The sequence below is a fragment of the Triticum aestivum genome, chromosome 6B (assembly GCF_018294505.1).
Source record: "Triticum aestivum cultivar Chinese Spring chromosome 6B, IWGSC CS RefSeq v2.1, whole genome shotgun sequence".
In the NCBI taxonomy this organism is placed as follows: Eukaryota; Viridiplantae; Streptophyta; class Magnoliopsida; order Poales; family Poaceae; genus Triticum; species Triticum aestivum.
In genome coordinates, this window is record NC_057810.1 from 30,140,413 (window position 1) to 30,152,485 (window position 12,073).

The 12,073-nt window shown below is 46.2% G+C and overlaps 1 pseudogene; it reads right to left on the bottom strand.

Annotated features, from left to right (window-relative positions):
• Positions 1-5,763: 5,763 nt before the first annotated feature.
• Positions 5,764-6,954, bottom strand: LOC123138706 (uncharacterized; annotated as a pseudogene).
• Positions 6,955-12,073: the final 5,119 nt, after the last annotated feature.

Here is a 12,073-nt window from a genome sequence, read left to right on the forward strand (position 1 = left end):
CAGAATTGCCTGATAAGTGAGGTAACACTCTCACATAGTCCCAGGGGAAGGCGGAAACATGCCATCGAGTGCGCCCACCACCTGGGGCTTCTACCGCTTCGCATGAACTAGGATGCCCTAAGCTCCTTGAAGACCAAATCTTAGGGAGGGTGAATGTCGTTTCTGTGTTCCTTGAAGAGATGGCCCAACATACCACACGCCGCACACCAGTCGGGAAGTTTCTCATATTTAACCATATAGATCTGACGCTCGCCACCCCGTATCATGGAGACTACGTTCTTGAGGGGTTTGGTGACATTACAGATGTATAGGTACAGGCGAGGATTCATATTGCCATAGATCCTACACATAGAGTTCAATGAAGACCAATTGGTTGTGATAGTTTGGGAAGCACCATATTTAAGCTGGTAAATATTTTGTTCGCGGAGCAAGGTGGGACTAAACTTTTCGTCAATTTAGCAATAGCAGTAGCACCTTTTGCAAACGAGCGCTACTAGTATGTCTGGCCTCCCGCCAACGGTCTGGCAGTTATAGTAGTAGCATCTTTTGTAATGAGAGCGCTACTAGTAAGATCATAGTAGCATCACTTGCTTCTGTCAAGCGCTACTAATATCTAGTAGCAGCGTTGCCTTTTAAAAAGCGCTACTAGTAAGCTCATGTGTATAAGGTTTTCCCTAGTAGTGTATCATGGAGACTGCATTCTTGAGGGGTTTGGTGACATTAATCCTGACCCAAACATGGTAAAGTTCCATGTGAAATTGTGTGACTGGGATTCGGTGAACAACACCTCTCCCACCTTAGCAGCAATGGACGAAAAAAGATGAGCATAGAGGTCAGGTACATCATGAATCTGGATCCAAATTTCAATTGTATCCAACCTGACAGTTGATGGCTTCGTCACCCCATCACACTCTTTGAGGATGACTGCATCTCCCCAGAAGTGCCACGGACCCTCCTGCATGACTCTCTCCCAATCCCCTAGACAGGAGAATTGGATAGTGTAGAGATTATCCTCTAAAGGCTTGAACCTAGCTTCTTCGCGAGGTCCCAAGCCGATCTCATGTTCTTAAATAACCAAAACTGACTATAGGGTTTATCGGAGTTAACCCTAGCCAGAGCGATCCACCGGGTCACCGCTGGTGGAGCTTCCTTCTCGTCAAAGACGACATCATCTAGGTCTTCTTCCTTCAGACCCAGCTCTTGCATCATTCCCTCAACGTCGATGATCCCCTCCGGCATTGGGGTCGCTTCAGACACCATGTAGATCCCTAACCCGAGTTCTCAGATCGGGTTGTTGTAGTTGCCCCCCCCTGTCCTCCAACAGTCCAGGCCTAGACCAGGAGACGATCAAAGCGCCCCCTTGTGATCCAAGAGAAGAAGCTGCGGAGGGATCGAGGATAGGGAAGATCAGACCTCGACGACGACAAGTCGCCCCTCGAGAAACATAACCCTAACTAGAGGGAAATCTTCTGGCGGCACCGAAAATGATACTATGTGTTTTAAATTTTCCGGGATACAAACAATAATGATCTGGATAGCGGTCGCCTTTTTCATTAAAAGTAGTGCAAAACACATGCTACAGTTTTTTTCTCACGATAGACTCAAAATTAGGCACTTCAAGGGTTGTTTTTCCAATCGGATATTTTTGGGGTGAATACTAAACATTTTTTATCATGTTTACTGCACGGAAGGACAATTTTGTCACCTTATGTTTATTTAAAAATCTTGTTTATGTTCTTGCCTTTCTTGAATTATTTTTTTGGTTATCCATTTTTTTCCTAGTTTTCTTTTATGTAAATTTCCTACTTTTAGTTTTTTTATTTTAATTTTTTTACTATAAATAGTATACTATCTTTTTCTTTGATTAATACAGCATTTTTTTCTCAATATTATTATTTTCTGTGAATTTGAGAAAATAATATGTTTCAGGGAGTGATTTGCTCTTTTCTATGCAACTTATTATCTAAAGTAATAATCTCTTCATCGGGATGAAATAATTTTTAGATGCAGAATGAACATTTATTGGATTACATTAAAAAATGAGAGAGAGAGGGAGAGAGAGAGAGAGAGAGAGAGAGAGAGAGAGAGAGAGAGAGAGAGAGAGAGAGAGAATTACCTTAAGAAAGAATACTATATTTTTTTTGACAATACTTAAAAAATGGAGAAAATAGTTTCCACGCTTTGTTCTCAATAGTAATATTTTGTTAATGTGAGAAAAATAATTGGTTTTTATGGAGATGCTCAGGCTGGGGGTGCACGGACGAAGGTGTCGGCACGGGGTTATGTTTCTTTGATTTTGGAACATACACCTGAGGATGGAACTTTGTGCACCTCCTCCCGGCCCATCGCCCTTGATAAATCATCAATACCGACTAGATGCGTTGGGCATGTACAAATTCAAACTTGCACCGATCAAGCTTCACACCAACAGAAAATAAGTATATCAAGCGAAATATAAAGAAATTATGGTTGACAGTTTTCAAGCCTGCAAGTTACTGTAACTTCTATAAACGGTTTACTACTTATCGGCAATTTCAATCGCTGTCGAAAGTTTCGTGCCAAAAACTCCATCGCCACGGTTCTACTTAACTTCAAATGGATCGAAATAAAAGTCTTGGATGCCTAAAGTAAAACACATGCTGAATCACGCATAACCGGTGCATATATAGCTCTCAGCTTAACTATTCTGAAGTTCAAAACAATTCATCTTTGCCTCTCAAAGAGAGATGAAGATGGCAGCTAGTGCTTGTAGCTTACAAACAGTTAATAGTAATTCTCCATTTCAATTTGGACCTAGTACCTGTAGCTTAACTAATCCGAGGTTCAAGACAACTAATCCCAAGTTCAAAACAATATTGATTTCAGTTTGGAATTAGCCTCCCAAAGATATATGAACAACAGCTGATATCCTATAAATTCGTAACAGTGAGCCCACCATTTTGGATTTAGGCACAACAAAATTGTCAACAACAGCTACTGTCTTCAAAATTTAGGACAGTGCATCATCTTAGGCGTTGCATTTTAGCAGTAAGCATAGCCTACTACCTCAAGTACTTAGCTCATTACCTTAGCCTCCTTTGCAACCCATCAGCAAGCTTTTTTTGGTGGCGCACTAAAACCAAACATGTACCAGCATCCTCCTACTACATCAATTTCAAGGTAAGCAGGTCCTGAAAAACTGAGATATATTTCCTCCTGGTGGTTGCTGTGATCTCCTCCCCTCGTTTCAACCTCCTCCTCCTTTGATTTGATCGCTTAGGTCCCTACTTTTGCTAAGACCGGCAATTGCTCATTAAATTTGCCTTGCAGTTTCTATTTCATGTAGCGTATTATGGTCGGACTTTGTAGTCAGACTTTGCACGAACATTAAGTACAGAAGAACTTTAGTTGTAGTCATAGGAACTGAATATACAATATTAGCTGCAATAGCATATATAACTAAAGCAGAACCGTAACTATAAGGAGTGTGCTGACAACACCAAATCATAGGCATCCTGCTTTGTGACCAGTGTAGAGAAAGAACTGAATTTATATGTCAGATACTGGATGTGGATACTCTGTTCCTTTGCAAGATTTGGATACTCCTTTCCTTTGAAAGATGTGGATGCTTGTTAAATCGTTGTAGCTGCAAGTTAGAAGTAATATAACAATAAACTGCTGTGGCACAACACGGTGCAGGTTTCTGAAAAGGGATCACCTCGTAGAAAAGTAGACCTGAAAAGAATGTGCAACCAAAACACAAAAGGTGAAAACTCATGGGGATATGAACAATAAGCCCAACTAAGCTGCAACCCCATGTTTTCTCCATGTCAGTGGTAAGACAGGAGAGCGCCATTCCTTTAGGTTCAGTCAGACTACTTACTGTACCAAGAACTGAATGTTGCTACTATTTACTGGACAGTGGAATCTTACAGCAAAATAAAATGCTACGTAAGTTTTAGTCATATATTTGGACTCTTATAAATAACCGCAATAGGCATCAACAGCTGTAGTGACCTTGCAAAAGGAAATCATTCATGCAGGTCTAAGTATATAAATTCAGTTTTGTGTTTCTATGAACAATGCTTGTAAACCTGAGAAAGCACAACTCACCAGCCTCAATCACATTACATTTTTGACCTGATGCATCAATGGAAACATCCACTTCTTTCAGTCAAAAATGAATGTTTAATAGTCAGAACTGAACATTAGCAACCGCAAATCACATGCAGCCGTCCATCGTTTCAAATTAAGAAAAACATACTCATGCTTAACACGGTAATTCAGCATCACTACATAGTATGCTCCAGGGCAGCAGAAAAATTACATCGGACTGATTAGGTTTGTTTTCTTCTACTTGAGAGATGGTTTGCTAGAACTTCTGAGTAAAACGTAAGTCTAACCCCAGTGAAAAATCAACCTATCTTAACCATTATTTTTTGCTGAAGTGTAACTCTTTTAAGAAAGGTTTATGAATCTGAACAGCAGGGTGATTTTTTCCTCGTGGCATTGGGCCTAGTTGTATCTATCATATCTGAACCTAACATCCAATGCATTCATCTCCATAAGTGTTACATTCTTCTCCATTTTGATCATGAAGTTCAGAAAAAGAAAGTTAACATACCTCAGTTCAAATCAGAGCATGAAAAAATAAACAACAGAAGCCCAGATCTGTTGATGCTCTGCAGACGTAATATAACAGAGGTGATTGCATCCGATGGCCAAGAAACACAAGTTGGAGTCACCGCGGAGATATGCACTTCATAAACTAGACCAACAGGGACTAGACTCAGGTATTTTTGAACCCAGGCACAAGACTCTTGGGAGCCAAAAGCTTGAACACAGGTGGCAGGCTGCATGTGCAGCGGGCCACACGCCACTAGCCAACTGGTCGACGCCCAGTTCGCAGATAGGCGCTTCATCACCTTGGTATAACCGTATAACTTTTACGAAATCAGGTTCTGTTTTCGCTGAATATATACACTATTTCTCATCTTATTGATCATCAGCTGCAGTTGCCATTTGCAGCTTTCACACGATACAACTAATTGCTGCAATTTTTCTCTTCTTTGTCAGATCTAAATTGCTGTCATCTTTCGTGTGTTTGAACAGGGAAAATGTTTGTATGTAATGGCGTGGTGACAGTAGCAGGGATGGTTACCCCTGTTGACCATTAAACACAAGCAGGAAACAATAATTACATCACAAAACACAACAATTTGCGGAAGGTCTCAGTGTCGCGTAATGGGTGGACAACAGGTGGAAGGTCTCAGTGTCTCGAAGTCTAACCTAAATATTAAACAAAGTTGGTACTAATCGATGTACAGTGGAAGCTAAAAGACAAGGAAATGAACATGGACATGCATGGTAAATAAATTTTGGCATGGAAGCAGATCATACTGATACATTTTGGTGGAAAACGACACCACATTACTCTTTTGGTTTCTGGTTTTGTGAATGCTTGGTTCATCATAAAATTGGACCAACCCACATATCCAGTTTCCAAGATCTTTCATGGAAGTCAGAAAGACAAAATATCCATGAACTTTCATTAACAGAGATCTTCTCTCCAGGAATGACAACATGAACAAATAGGGGTTCAGGAATCAAGTTATCAGTTTCATATAAGGAGTTAGCATTTAGCAACAAGCACACCACAGAAAACAACCAACATCATCTTAGGAAAAGAACACTGAAACAGGAAGTACTAAGAGCTTACACGTACGCAGGGTGATCACTTTGTTGCACAATACACTGTAACCAACTTCCATGGCCCTTTTTTGTTCATATGAATCTGAAATTATATGGCATCTCCCCTTTGCAAGCTGTTGCATAGTCTTCAGCGAGGTGTGGTGCGGCATCCCTGTGAGGGCATATGAGCTTCTCCACAAATACCTTCTCAGTCATCTTGACCGCAGTATATAAGCTCAAGTCACGATCTAGCAGTCCATTTTGCTTGAGAAACTTGATAACATAGTACCGGGTCTGAGTCGGCCCTCCATGCTATAAGAAAGTATTACCGGTCGATGAGCAATGTACACGGGTTCCACCCACACCTTAGAGAACAGGAACTCGGACCTGCGCTTCAGAGATTCCTTTGACTTCTCCAGCAGAATCGGATACTTGCGCACAGCAATGCTCACTTGGGCATCAGACCACCTGAACGTACTCTTCAAGTAGTTCACTTTGGCGGCAATCTTCTCCCCGTTGAGAAACGCGACAGCCCGTAGCGCTTGCCTGAACATTCCAGTGCCACGAGGTACACCCAATCTTTCACCACATGCCACCATTGCCCGGACGCGCTCCGGGTTGGTGGCGAGCATCCTCGGTACAGGGATACACAGCTTGGCAATATCAGAATCACCTAGCCCGCACTCCCTGAGAAACACAACATTGGGCTTGACAACCTTGTCGAGGTCCCACGACAGAAGGCGGGGTGAGTGCTTGAGCAGCCGGAGGAAGTTGTGGAAGGAGCCCAAAAGGAGCAGGTAGTACTGCAGCCTGGAGACTATGGATCTACATCGGAAATAGGCGTGGGCGAGCGAGACGAGACGTGCGATGTCGGAACGCGACAGGCCGAGGCCGGTGAGCCCATCGACCACCGGAGCCAGGGTTTTGTCCACTTTGGCGCATAGGAGCTGCGGGTCCTTGGCCACGACCGCGGAGACGTCGGCGCCGGAGAGGCAGAGGCTGGCGAGGAAGGCGAGGACGGCGTCGGGGTTGGCGGGGGACTTGAGGTGGGAGAGCTTGGTGGAGGCCTTGAGGGCTTGGGGCCGGGTGAGCCCGCAGGTGCCGACGAGGTACTCCTCCACGGCGAATCCACCGGGGTTCGGGGAAATGGGGCCGGCGGCTGCCGATGCGGAGAGGAGCCGGTGGAGAGGGGAGATGGCCGGGCCAGAGGTGGAGGAGAAAGAGAGGAGATGGGCAACGATGCGACCTCGGAGGCGGAGCATGGCGCAGGCGGCCGGCGGCGGCGGCGGCAGTGGCGATGCCGGCGGTGGTCTACTTGTTTTTTTTGGAGCATCTGTAAACCTTTATTAAGCATCAAGTTTTGACGGAATACAAATGATATTGGGCAAAACATCTAGCCACACGTGGCGCCCAGGATGGAGAGAGGAGGCCGCTTTGGCCAACGAATGAGCCTCAGCATTATGGATCCTCCTCTCATGAACTACTCGAATAAAGTCAAAAGAAACTCTTTGTGCTCTAAACTCCTCAAGAATCATAGCGTAGCGGAACGGACCTCCAGTCTCCAGATTGGCGACCACCTCCGCACAATCAGACGCCACACAGATAGACCGGAGGTTTAGGTCTGATGCTAGCGTCAGTGCTTCACTGCACGCTCGGGCTTCAAGAGTCGCTGGGTCAACGAGACCGTCGAAAACCATCGCAGAAGCCCCCAAGTACTGGCCAATCTTGTCTCGGCATATGACAGCTGCAGCCCCTCGATCTCCCCTTCTAGATATGCCGCCATCCACATTCAGTTTTGCATCGCTCTCTAGTGGAGGGAGCCAACTAGCAGCGGAAGGTGCAGGATTAGCACACGGACTAGTTCTGGCCCCTTGTGCTTCTTGGGGAATCACATGCAAGTCCCTGGCGTTGGGGCGTTGATCTTCTACCATCTCCAGCTCCTCCAAAAATTAATTGACAAAGCAATGAGTACTCATAGGACTCTGGAATTGATCATCGTGAATGGCTCGCCTCCGGGCCCACCAAATAGCCCACATAGTCACCAGAACTCGGGTAAGTTCCACCGTAGGTAGGGTATCCATTAGCCAAAATAGCCATAGCTTAGCATCTTCCGACCTGTTTGAAATGATCACTTCTGTTACCTCCTCGTCCGCAAGCGCCCACACACATTTGGCCATATGACATTCGAATAGTGAGTGTCTCCAGTTATCAACGGCCGCATGGCAAATCGAGCACTCGGCCGTGTCCACCATGGATCTCTCCTTCCGGACGTCCCCCGTTGGCAGAGACGTCTTTGCTAGGCGCCAAGCAAAAACGCGGATTTTAGGTGGTACTTGTGCCTTCCAAATCTTGGCCCATGACTTGTGAACAGCCCCCACGTCAGAGTGTCCTGTGTTATGCTCCAACCAGTCCGTACGTTGCTGTTTTGTTGCTGCTAATAAGCGGTACGCTGACCTCACCGTAAACACCCCTTTCTTCTCATAGTGCCACGCCCAGAAATCCGCTTGTGCCCTCGAACTGATAAGTATATTCTGAATTGCTTCCTTGTCCATCGCATAGAAGTGAGTGTCCAACAAGTTGCTGTTCCACTCTAGTGTAGTTTGGTCGATTAGCTCAGACACCATTACCGGCGGGTTGTTTGTCTTGGCACATACTGACCGAAGCTTAAAGTCCCGGGGATCCAGTTATCGTGCCAAATCTCTGTATCTTCTCCTGTTCCAATTCTCTTTATTATACCAAGCTTCAAGGTGTCCCTGCCTTCGATAATTGTCCGCCAAACTTGCGACGGGGACTTGCCCATTTCCGCCTCCAGAACCGTGCAAGTAGGATAGTACACAGCCTTCAAAATCCGGGCGCTCAAGCACTCCGGTTCCTGCAGGAGTCACCACGCCTGACGCGCCAAGAGAGCAAGGTTAAAAAGTTCAATATCACGAAAGCCCATCCCGCCATAAACTTCGGCTGTGACATAACTTCCCACGACACCCAGGCTGTCTTCCTTTCTCCCTTTTTAGAACCCCACCAGAATTTCCGAAGCAGGCCATTTATATGTTGGCACAAACCCCGTGGCAGTTTGAAACATGCCATAGAATATGTTGGGATAGCTTGGGCCACCGACTTAATAAGAACCTCCTTACCCCCCACTGAAAGTGTTTTTTCCATCCATCCCTGTACTTGTTTCCAGATTTTATCCTTGAGGAATTTGAAGGAGCCCTCCTTAGCTCGCCCCACATCAGAAGGAAGCCCAAGGTACCTTTCAGACAGTTTCTCATTCTGAACATCAAGCAACACTTTGATCTCTTCCCTCAAGTTCTCAGGGCAGCCCTTGCTAAAAAAATAGAGGATTTTTCCTTATTTATGCGCTGTCCCGAAGCTGCACAGTACCTCTGCAAAAGCAAATCAACCCTGGTGGCCATGGCCGGGGTAGCATGAAAGAACAATAAACTATCATCCGCAAAAAGGAGATGATTCACCTGGGGAGCATTCGAAGCCACTTGAATTCCTGGGATGCTATCATCAGGGTTGAGGGATTTGAGTAAACATGACAAGCCTTCAGCTGCTAGCAGAAAAAGATATGGGGAAATTGGGTCCCCCTGCCGGATACCTCGTGATGGCTTGAACTCATCAAGCTTCCCACCATTAAACATCACAGCAAAAGACACTGATGTGACACATCGCATGACTGTCTCCGTGAAACAAGCACTAATCCCAAGTTTCAGCATGACTGCCTTCAAGTAAGACCACTCAAGACGATCATACGCCTTCATCATGTCCAGCTTCAAGGCACAAAATCTATTCCTTTTCAATTTCTTTGTCTTCATGAAATGCAAGCATTCGTAAGCAGAAATGAAATTATCAGTAATAAGACGGCCTGGTACAAATGCAGACTGTTCCTCGAAGATGATATCAGGGAGAATAAGTTTGAGCCGGTTAGCCAGTACCTTCGATGCAACATTGTAGATAACATTGCAGAGACTGATCGGTCGAAACTGTCCTAAATTTTTTGGACTAGCAATCTTTGGGATTAAAACAATGAACGTTTTATTTATCTCCTCCAGTGAGTCAACTCCACTCAGAACTCGTAGCACCATATCGGTCACCTCGTCACCACATAACTCCCAATTCCACTGAAAGAAGTGGGCAGGAAATCCATCCGGCCCAGGGGCCTTCGTCGGGAACATTTGAAAGAGGGATGTTTTCACCTCGTCGTTGTTGTAAGGCGCATTGAGCATGCTGTTCATATTATCATCAACCTTTGTAGGGATATACGACAATACCTCCTCCATACCAATTGTATTTTCAGATGCATACAGGTTTCCACAAAATTCTGTCGCCATGGCAGCCAACTCCTCCTGATTAGAACACAGCAACCCATCAGGCCTTTGGAGCTCGGTGATGCTATTTTTTGCCCTCCTCGCACTCGCTTTCCGGTGAAATTTTTTTGAGTTACTATCACCTTCCACTAGCCACTGTATTCGTGCACGCTGCCGCCACATAATTTCCTCCCTGTAGCAGAGTTCAACAATCTGGGCTTCTACCCTCTTTTCTTCATCATTTGGCGCAACCCGCTGCACTTCCGCCCTCAACTCCTCGAGGCGGCGCCGCAGTTGGCGTAATTCCGACCTAACTGAGCCAAACTTGGTCCGACTCCAGTGCTTGAGAGAGCTGGCCACCGAAGCAAGTTTCTGTGCCAGGCCGTGAGCACTGTGCGCCTTACCTAGCTTTTCCCAGGCATCCATCAAAGCATCAGCAAAACATGGGTCCCGTTCCCACATACACTCGTAGTGAAATGGCCTTTGAGCTGCCCTCACATTTCCATCTCTTCTTTCTGTCTCTAGTAGAATTGGCGAGTGGCGGACTTGGTGGCCGTCAGGTGCTCGACAAAAGCAAAAGGAAACAATTCAGACCAGCCTGCCGAGCCGAGCGCTCGGTCTAACCGAACCCTGCAGTAGCTACCACCAGCTACTTTCTTTTCCCATGTCCAGTCTAGGCCTCTATAGCCCAAATCAGCGAGGCCACAGAGATCCACTGCCTCGCGAAAAGCTTCTATCTGTGCACTATCTCTTTCATGCAGACCCATCTGCTCCTCGGACCGAAGTATTTCATTGAAATCGCCTATACACAGCCAAGGCAAAGTACTTTCCCCACGTAATCTTTTCATCATATCCCACGTTTTATATCTGAGGCTCCTTGTGGCCTCGCCATAGAAGCATGATAATCGCCATTGATCTATCCCTGACTCCGTCACCCATGCATCCACATGATACTGCGAAAAGCTCTTTATTGAAATATCAACAGAATTTTTCCAAAGAACACAAAGGCCCTTCTCTGAGGAAGTAATAGCCCTACGTCTCGGAGCCCGGAGGCGGTCGACTGGTTTATGTGTATACAAGTTACAGGGGTGCGAACCCTCTACACTGAGGAGGGGGGTGGCTTATATAGAGTTTGCCAGACCCCTCCGGCCCTCAGTTATGCAGGGTTTAAAGTACATTAAGACAGGGGGTTACTGGTAACGCCCTCATAAAGTGCTATGAAGACTATTAAAGCTACTTAATGACAGACCGTTGCGTGCTGAGTGACTTTAGGTCTCCTGGCCGTCGAGTGGTTAGCTTCATGGTCGAGTGACTATCTTCATGGTCGAGTGTCCTTGGGTTCGTCGAGTGAAGTCCCTCTTGGCCGACTGGAAGGTAGCTTCTTCTAAGGGTGTCCTTGGGTATGGTATCCTAGACAGGTCCATGATCCTACCCTAGGTACATAACCTCATCATTAGCCCCCGAATGGATCGAGGTTCGAGTGAGGAAGGAGTTGATGATTTTCTCCGACCTATTTCCCGTGCTTTGATTATGTCGTATCCTGGATCAGCGATTTTTCTTTTTGGCGTTGTCATCAACTTTTCTTCCAGTCGCCTTGATCCATTCCTTTCTTCTGTCGAGTGAACTTTTGAACTTTAGTGAACTTCCGAGCGACGGATCGTAGGAAAGATATCGTCTGACAGATTGATCTGCCGTTAGCGGATTTTGTGGGATCCGAATTTTGGGAAGCGCACGAAACGGGGCGGACCGTGGTACTCGGATGGGATAAGGCGCAGACGCCTCGATTTCTGCGCTGCCTTTTTCGCCACGTATCGTGCGTGCGCGACTGTTTCGGGATGTGACAGGACCGCCCAGGCCTACTCGTCAGCCACTCGGAAGTATCCTTATATAAAGCACCGGGCGAGGGTTTTTCGAATAGTGCCTTCCCATTCTTCTCTCCGCCCTCTTTGCCTCCGCTCGCTGCGCCTGCTCTTGCCTCTGCTTATCCACTCCTCGCGCGCTTCGCCGGCGACAATGGTGAAGGAGAAGACGGCGGCCCTGGAGCGCGCGAAGAAGGCGACGGCGGCGGGGAAAGCGAAGGGGAGAGCGTCCAG